At 31.0% G+C, this 8,782-nt stretch overlaps 1 protein-coding gene across 1 annotated transcript in view; it reads left to right on the forward strand.

Annotated features, from left to right (window-relative positions):
• Window positions 1-1,280: 1,280 nt before the first annotated feature.
• Window positions 1,281-8,782, forward strand: part of LOC106467556 (katanin p80 WD40 repeat-containing subunit B1-like) — a gene marked incomplete at its 3' end in the record, with an annotated part of 48,645 nt that continues 41,143 nt past the window's right edge. Inside the window, exon 1 of the mRNA XM_022395758.1 lies at window positions 1,281-1,290. The remainder of the gene's footprint in view (window positions 1,291-8,782) is intronic.

Below are 8,782 nucleotides of genomic sequence, written 5' to 3' on the forward strand. Positions count from 1 at the left end.
GTGACGCCAGTCATCAAAAGTTAACCCCCAGCTACCAACTGGTACCCATTATAAAGCAGGGTAGACTGAAACGATTGGGGCAAAGTGTCTTACTCAAGTACACAACAACTTATCGTATTTTTCTTTAATGATATGATATTGAGATTAACGAAACGATATATGTATATATATCTTTACTACTTTTCGGGAAATATGATTTTTAAAAATTAATTATAGTTGTTTTCAACTTTACCAGATGACGCTCTCGTTTACAGGAACTTTTCAAATTAATATTTTTTACGCGTTAGAAGAGTGTGTTGAACTCTGACTCTGAGGAAATGTGTTATTCGGACAGGTGATGTATTTCCAGCAAGTGAATGAGTATTCTTAAGTAAGAAGTGAAGATAATAATTTACGGTATTGCAATGAATATGAGAACTCAAAATTAATTTCTTTTTTTTCCCCAAAAATATTAACATGAGATTGAAAATTCTATTTCTAACTGGGTCGAGGTCAACAGCATTAGCCAATGCTGTACACCACCATTGTAGTACCAGTAAACTGTAATTGTAAAGTAATTCATTGTGAACAGTGATCCGCTTTTTAACTTCATTTTCATACTGGACAAAGTTTTCTACGATCTTTAGCCTATTGTTAGTAGTGGCATGTTACATCATCATTTGACATTTTTAAATAGTACGTAAGCATAGAAGAGGACCTATGTTATTAATAAGTGAGTACTATCACAAGTAACTAAGGTACATAAAATTAACAAGAATATTACATGTTGGTAGCGTAGCTAATTTTTATTTATTTAAAATTTGAAAAGGATAAAATAATTTTGAAATTGTAACCTTGTGTTTGTAATTTTGAGCAGGATGTTTAATCTGCTATTGCTATTTACTTTGCATTTTTATCAAAAGAGAGTTTAAACTTATTATTCAGTTGAGCAAAAATTACTTTTTTATTGCATATTTTTCAATATGTAACGAATATTTTAATGTTTTAAATGCATTAGTTAAGCCAAAGAACAACATTCAAGTATCGCAATGTGTATATAGTCCTTGTTTCCCTTTTTATAATTTTTTAACCTCAATCATTTTTCTGTGATTGACTTCTTACTTTAAAAAATCCAAGACAGTTAATTTAATATTTGAATACTTTGATGTACATTTGTATTTTTTTTAAGCTTTATATTAGTTAAACATTTTTGTTTTGCAGAAATCTGTAAATAATTCGTAGATTCAAATTTTTATGAAGTGAAGAAAGTCTTAGGCATGACATTAACAATCAAAAGGTCATGGAAGTTGCGTGAGTATACTTATCATGTATAGTATGATGAAACTTGTAATAAAAAGTAATATGAGGGTTTCTTTTTTTAAATACTAACTTTGAGGTAAGCAAAATAATTGTCAATAAATGATGTGAATGATAATATAGCTGACAGTGTGACTAAATTGTTACATTCATAATTACAAAATTTAGATTATTATAAGGTAATTTGCTTTTATAGTTTGATAATGACTAGAGTTAACTATAACAAAATTGAAAAGGGTTCAGAGGATAACTACTAGGGTGTTTATGGAAATGGCAGGGTTAACGTACATGGATAAGTTAAAATTTCTTAACTTGTTGCCTCTTCAGAAATAAAGGGTAAGTGGTAATCATCTGGAAGTTTACAATATTACGTAGTGGATTGATAGGATAAAGGTCTTTGATTTCTTTATGCTATATTCTGAAGGCAATAGGATAAGAAGATGCAATATTTGGAAAAGGCAGACTAAGCACTTGTCAAAACAATTTTATTTTTTAACAATGTGATTGGCTTGTTAAAAAAGTTTAACCCTGCGTTAGTCTTTCAGGGTCTTCACGGATCCCAAATATTTTGTAAACATCAGTGCCGACAGATAGAAGCACATACATGTTTGTTGTTCTCAGTAGTTTCAGTATTTGGCTAGTTTGTGTTAAATTGTTACTCGTAGTTTAGGTGGTAAAAAAAGAAACAAGTTGTAATATTCAATGTTAATTTATTGATTAATAAAGGAAAATATTTTGAGTGTTAATGTTTTTTGTTTCCAAAGTAATAGTTTATTATTATTTAACTATTTTTAAATTAAATTTTTATGATGGGGTCTGCTTGGACCCCAGAAAAGTGACATATCAACTAAAATACACATTAAGATACCAAAAAAACTTCTTATATAAATAAAGTAATTTTTTTTACACCTTACATTTAGTTACTGTTTTTAAAATACTAAAATATTTAAACATCAAGATTTAAAAATGAATTAGATTATTCTTACTAACATTACACAGAAAATAAGATATAATCTTTACTGGTTTTAAATTTGAAAATATGCATTCATGCTTTGCTGTGTTTTTAATTCCTCTAAGATAACTGTTTGTATGTATATTAACATACAGGTTTTTTTAGACCTTAATTAATAAGATGTTGGGAAAGTACGTACAAATTTACTTTGTACATCACATAACATGCAAATAATAAAATGGAAGAATTTTCCATATATTTCAATATTCAGACATAGCTAAAAACATCAGTTTTATACATATCAGCATGTTTTTACTGAAACTGTTATGATGGTATCACAGGCTACATTTTTAAATTTGATGATAGGAAATAAATATTTTAAAATTACACTGATTTATATAGGTAACCTCTACAAATATACAACCATAATGATGGAATTTCTTGCTTTTAATTCTCTAGAAGTTTCTATGGTTGCTGTCCAATAATTAGTTTGTTGGATTGTAGTTTCCAGTAGATTAGTTTCTTTGGGTTACATAACTAATGTGACAATACTTAGAAAGCTTTACTGTAATGTACATATTTTTATGTCCCAGACGCATACAGAGGTGTAGGAAGAAAATTAAAAGTGTGGGGAAGGGGGCAACGTTTATTTGACCAAGTAAAACAAGAGAATGTGAACCACAGTGCACCTATTATGGCATGGGTAAGCCCTGGAAGCTCTTGGGTTCTGTATTCAATCTTATGCATTTTCCTGAGAGTAATTTTCCTAATTTTGATGCATTTCACTGGGATATATTGAAAAGTTGTGGGCACAGCCTCCAAAGCTTTCTACACCACAGACATAGCAAAATAGTTAGTTTTTTCAATATCTTAACAGAAACAGCCACCCATAATCTTATTACTGTTCATCTGTTAATGTTCCGCTTTCACTGCAAGCAGAAGTACTCACTAAATGTTATTGAAATTCTGACCTTTATGAGCTATATTTGTCAACCATTGTTTCCTGGAGAGTTGTAATAATTTTTTGATAGCAGTGTTGTGTGTAAATAAACATTTAGCTTATATTTAAATAGCTTGTGGTTATTTGATTATGCTTATCTTTGTGAGTTTCAACTGTACAAACTTTTAATTTTGATTGGGCCATGGTAAGTTTCCAGATTTAAAATGCTGAAATCCAGAGTTTGATTTCCCATAGTAGATAGAATGAAGTTAGCCCATTGTGTAGCTGTGTACTAAAACAAAACAATAACTACCCTAATTTTAATAGACTTTTAGATTAATTCAGCAAATAATTGAATTTTTATTTTTATTACCTCAAAATTTAAAGTTAAAACAAGGAACAGTATGAAAGTATTAAGCTTGTGTGTGGACAACATGTAGCGTTTTGGAATCGGTACTTGTATATTATGTTGGTTCAAAGGTATTTTGTAGATAACTCTTATTGTTATTTCATCACCACCGAGACTGCTCGGTAGATGGCGATAATTATGCTAAACCTCTGTTCTAATTCTAATGATAATTCCTTTTTTTTATTTTACTAATATTAAACCTAAGAAATAATATTTTTTTAGTTTTTGTATTTTAGTTTAATACAGCAATTGCAATTTAGAACATACAGTAAACCTAATACTCTGTTTAATTACTCGTTCTCAAATGAAACTAATATAAAAGTAGAATTACGAGAAAAAAAAAGGTACTTTTTGTGATTTTAAGCAGTTTTTATAGGTTAATTAAACAGCAGTTTATTCATTCGAATTGAATTTTGACTATAAATAAGAAAACTTATTGAAATATAATAACATAAATGAAATAAAACCAGGATCAGAGTAAATACAAAAAATCTAGACTTGTAGTTAAAAAAACATCCTTTGCTCCAATGAATTTGGGCTGGAGTTGGGAAACCATTGTCTTTACGTTTCCGGAAAGGAAAGTCTCTTTCCTGAAAGTGTTTAAACTGAAAAAAGAAAGTGAACAAAATAGAAAAGTTTATAATATGTCAACCACACCATATCTGCTATATCCAGTGTCGGCGAGATCTTTTCTTAATACCAGGGCTCTTCAGACCGTTTGGGATACGACAGATATGCGTAGTTGCTATTTATATTATCAAATTGTTTGAATAACAACTGTTTCTTTGTGAACTGGATTAAGTTGAAGTGTATTATTCGTTAGTTTTATCGATGCTAGTTATGATAAAAATTAACCATGCTGATCACGGAAACTTTCGGCTGGAGAACTTTTATTCAGGTTTAAATTTGGATATGACGTACGGTACAATGTGTGTGTGATTTTCGACACGTTTCACCAGAATACGTACTGTTTCGTAAACATCGTTAGAAATGATTCATAATTCGCCAGCAACAGCTTGGTTTACACACTTCATTTGAACATGTTATAGGAATATTTACTGATTGTTTCAAAGTTTTTGAACAACTTTTACAGCAATGTTTTTTTACCTTTTTTTGGATTTTTTTTTTAATATTTTAAGAACTGATATGAGATACTTCCGTTTTAGATTCACCATTGCTTGAGTTTCGAGCATTTCATTTTAATTTTCTAATTATTGAGGCTTCGTCACTAGATTTTGTTAGTGATGTGGTTATCCTTGTCAATTCAGGCTTAAGGTGATTTTGTGGTCATCGTAAGTCTAACTGATAGTAAGTTTTTTGTAAGAGTGGATACTAGTTAGGAACTCGTGAATTCTTTAAGTTTTCAAATCTACAGTTATGTGAAACAGCATCATCATCTATGTATCTTAGTGAGATTTCAGGCTTCAAGCTGGTTTTGTAAGTCAATGATTCAAAGTGTCCTGTAGACTCAAAAATTTTTCTAACAAAAAAAAAGACTGCAAAGATAACTACTACTGTCTGTGTTGACTTTAAAGATTTTTTCTTTGGAAACACAATTATTCGTACTTAAATGTTAATGTTAGCAAAGTTTTTTTATTGTTTGTATTTAACCCAAAAGTATTAAATTGACTTTCACGAACTGAGATAAAATCAGAAACTATTGATAATTTATTCTATTAGAATTGGTTATAATGCCACGATATCTACGAGGAAGAAAAATAAATCAGATCCATAATACCATATTTCGTCTTTCTAACCTGGACAGAAGGTCAGTGCCGACTCCAGGATTCTAAAAGTGGGGAGGTGAAGGGGTGGCAGACAGAAGGGTGAAGACTTTTTGTTTTTAAAGTTGAGTGGATAGCAACCTGTGGAAGATAACATTCTGGGAGATGTAGCTTTTAATCAACTTCTTAGTGTAAATTTTAAGGGAGGCAGAGAAATTTCAGGGGTGACGCTTGCCACCACTCGACTCCCCTTGCAGAATGTTTCAGTGTTGTTCAAATGTGCTTTCCAAGTTACCACAGGGGTTTCAGTTACTTTAATATATGTTGTGATAACCGAGTAAGATCCCAATTATTTTATTTGATCTTTTGTGTTTCGTAGCATAGGGTTGTTATGTAGTGGGTCTAACCTGTGTAGGTGTAGTTGGTAAGGTTATATCATTTTGCTGTAGCCATGACGGCAAATCCTTTGCCCTTATTTGATGAATAAACGCTAAGGGGTTTGCAATTTTTTCCGATTTTTCAGCGCTATTAGTTCATTTGGAGTAAGATTGTTTTATTTTTTATGTTAAGATTTAAAATGTAACTCGTCTACTTGTAAAATTAAAAAGAGGACAAGGGTTTATAAGATGGGAGTTTTGCCCACTCATCGAATTTCGTTATCGAGCTATGCCTCGCTTCGTTTAGCAGAGTTGAGTATAAAAATCATGGTGCGGGCGTTCTTCACACATGCGCTATACATATTGAGCCATATCAGTGCGGTAAGTATCCAATTTCAAGGAAAACTTTGTCTGTCTGTGGACGCATCTCCTCCTAAATGAATTGACCGATTCAGACCAAACTTGGCATGCTAACTTAGTAACCCAAAAGCAAACTAACTTCATATTAGACTTTCCCATATATTGAAAAATACAAATATTTTACAGAATAACCCGCGTATCGTTACTGCAGTAGCTGTTGTAAATAGTTGAGTTTTAAAAAAATTTATACCACATTTGTTCAGTTGTTATCTTTTGCATAGGTGGGGGGCTAATCTGCGATGGATTAACATCCCGTCCAGAGGAAGTTGGCCACCATTCTCGTCCATTTGTGCCACTTGAAATCGGAGTTCGAAAGCACGTCAAGGATTTACCTAACTTGTGCATATTGTACATTTTCATCACAAAATAGTGTAAATAAGCTATATGATATAGGACAAAAAAAAAGAACAAAAAACTGACACTATACTAAACATTAACTTTTATGATAAAATAGCCAAATGTATCCTTATAAAATCCAGTAAGCTGGTTATTTACAACAATTATCAAACAAGGTTTTTTATGAAATAGGGCATTATAAGCAGTTATCACAGAGAACACTTGTTGAGGAATGAGATGTGCATATATGTTTATCACAATGATGTTATAAACAAACAGACCAGATGATACTATACTTCTTTGATGGATTATCCTCTATAACAGCCTATATAGGGAAATAAACGTTTAGAAATTCGTTTTGTATGCTGTAGGGTGAACTGGATGTATAGTGATGGTCAGTGATAGTATGGAGTCCGCGTGGACCACAGATAAATATTAGATTATAGCTACGAACTTCGTCTGCTTGTTTCGAAAACAATAGTGTCACAGGGTTTCTGCTTGACAATTACATGAATTGATATAAATTTATAATGATTATGTGAAAAGATATACAACTGATAAAGTTATGTGGACCTCAGGTATACTAATGAGGGTTAATATTACGAAGAAAACAACCATAAAATCTATAACTTTTTTTTCAGTATTATGTTCAACGTTTAGTTTGAACAACTACTTTGAGAGCGACATTCTGGTTGATCTAATAAATGACTGTTGTTTGTTAATACTGTAGATTCGTTTCTGGAATGTATACATGTCACTTTTCTGTATATATACACATAATGCTGTCCAAAAACTATGGTTACAACATCATTGTCATCTTCTGTTAGAAGGTCCTGTGCAAGAGAATGAGTATGATAAGGTATCATGAGAGCTTATCAGTTTTAGTAGAAGCTCTCTCCCGAAAAAAGCTGTACAAACGAAACATTGAACGAAAAAATATCTCATTCAGGATTTTATGGTTGTTTTCTTCGTAGTATAATATGTTAAGATACTCCAGTCAGCGCTTCATAATGTTAGTTAGTCAACTTTTAATATTTTTCACATCTCTAATGATGAACAGCTTACTAGATTGAAGTTAAAAATGGCTCGTACATTAAAAAGCCAATGTAAAGTGGGAAAAACAACCTTTCCAAGTGAGCAAAACTACACAATTTGGCCTATATAGGACTCAAGGTGGAAAAAAATAAGCTAATTTTTGTTGTTATATCCAATCTGTAAAACAACTTTCCCAGTAAATATTTAGATTTTGGCTGTCAATTCTAGGCAAAATTTTCATCTTTTAAACTCTTGTCATGTTTTTTCTTCAGTTACTAAAGAGACACGGCGTGATCCAAATTTCACTGTTTCAATAGATGTTGTAGTTTGGTTGTTATAGAATGTCATTTGTTGGATTGATTTCGTGGACTTCAAAATCGTGCATTTAAAATACCGTTGTTATATTATCCCTATCGTTACGGGTAGCTAGGGGTCAAAGGGCATGTCATCACGTTTGTAGATTTGTATTCAAAATTTTATTGAAATACTATTATGAATGTATGTCATGAAACTTGGTATTGTGGATTTTAATTCAAATTTTAGTATTATACATTAATTCATTTCGTAATTTGAAAGTAAATGTAAAAAACAACAACTAAATATCTATTTTCGTGTGTCACACTGGTATGCCATCTTCTGGGTTTGGTCAGATTACATTTTATGACGCCCACAATGCAATGTCTGGAGTTTCATACGAATTATAAACTCAAATTTTCGATTTGCAAGATAGAATATAAAATAAGAACCTCCTACCTTTTATATTTGCTGAGACATAATATTTATCAAATCCACTATATTGGCTCCGCCCACCACTTCATCATTTGATAAGACTTGTTTATCTAGCCTGCTTTTTTATACCTATAAGTTTATAACCAATCAAAAGCTCTACATTTTCTATACGTAATTCTGTTAGTTTTTCTAAGTTATTTAAGAGAGAAAAGCTCTTGTATTGTTGGAGAGTATGAAGTATTATGATCAATGCTAATTTCCAAACAGAAATTATATTTTTTAGACCCAAATACAGCATAGTTTTTTGGAATTTAAAAATGCATATATGAAGTCTACAAAATTTATTTTTTTCAACATCGACATGTGAATTTCGATAAGGCTCACGACGAGGGTTAGCGAGTACGACTCACGAGTGCAAAAAAAGAACTTCAAAACATCGTAAGTAGTGGATATCACTGTTTTCCAAATATTTTATAATTACTGTTATATGTTTTAAGAACAATAACTGAAATTTAAATATTTGTAAATAGTAATAATATATATATATATATATACATATGTAAT

The sequence above is a fragment of the Limulus polyphemus genome, unplaced genomic scaffold (assembly GCF_000517525.1).
Source record: "Limulus polyphemus unplaced genomic scaffold, Limulus_polyphemus-2.1.2 Scaffold2660, whole genome shotgun sequence".
NCBI classification, from domain to species: Eukaryota; Metazoa; Arthropoda; class Merostomata; order Xiphosura; family Limulidae; genus Limulus; species Limulus polyphemus.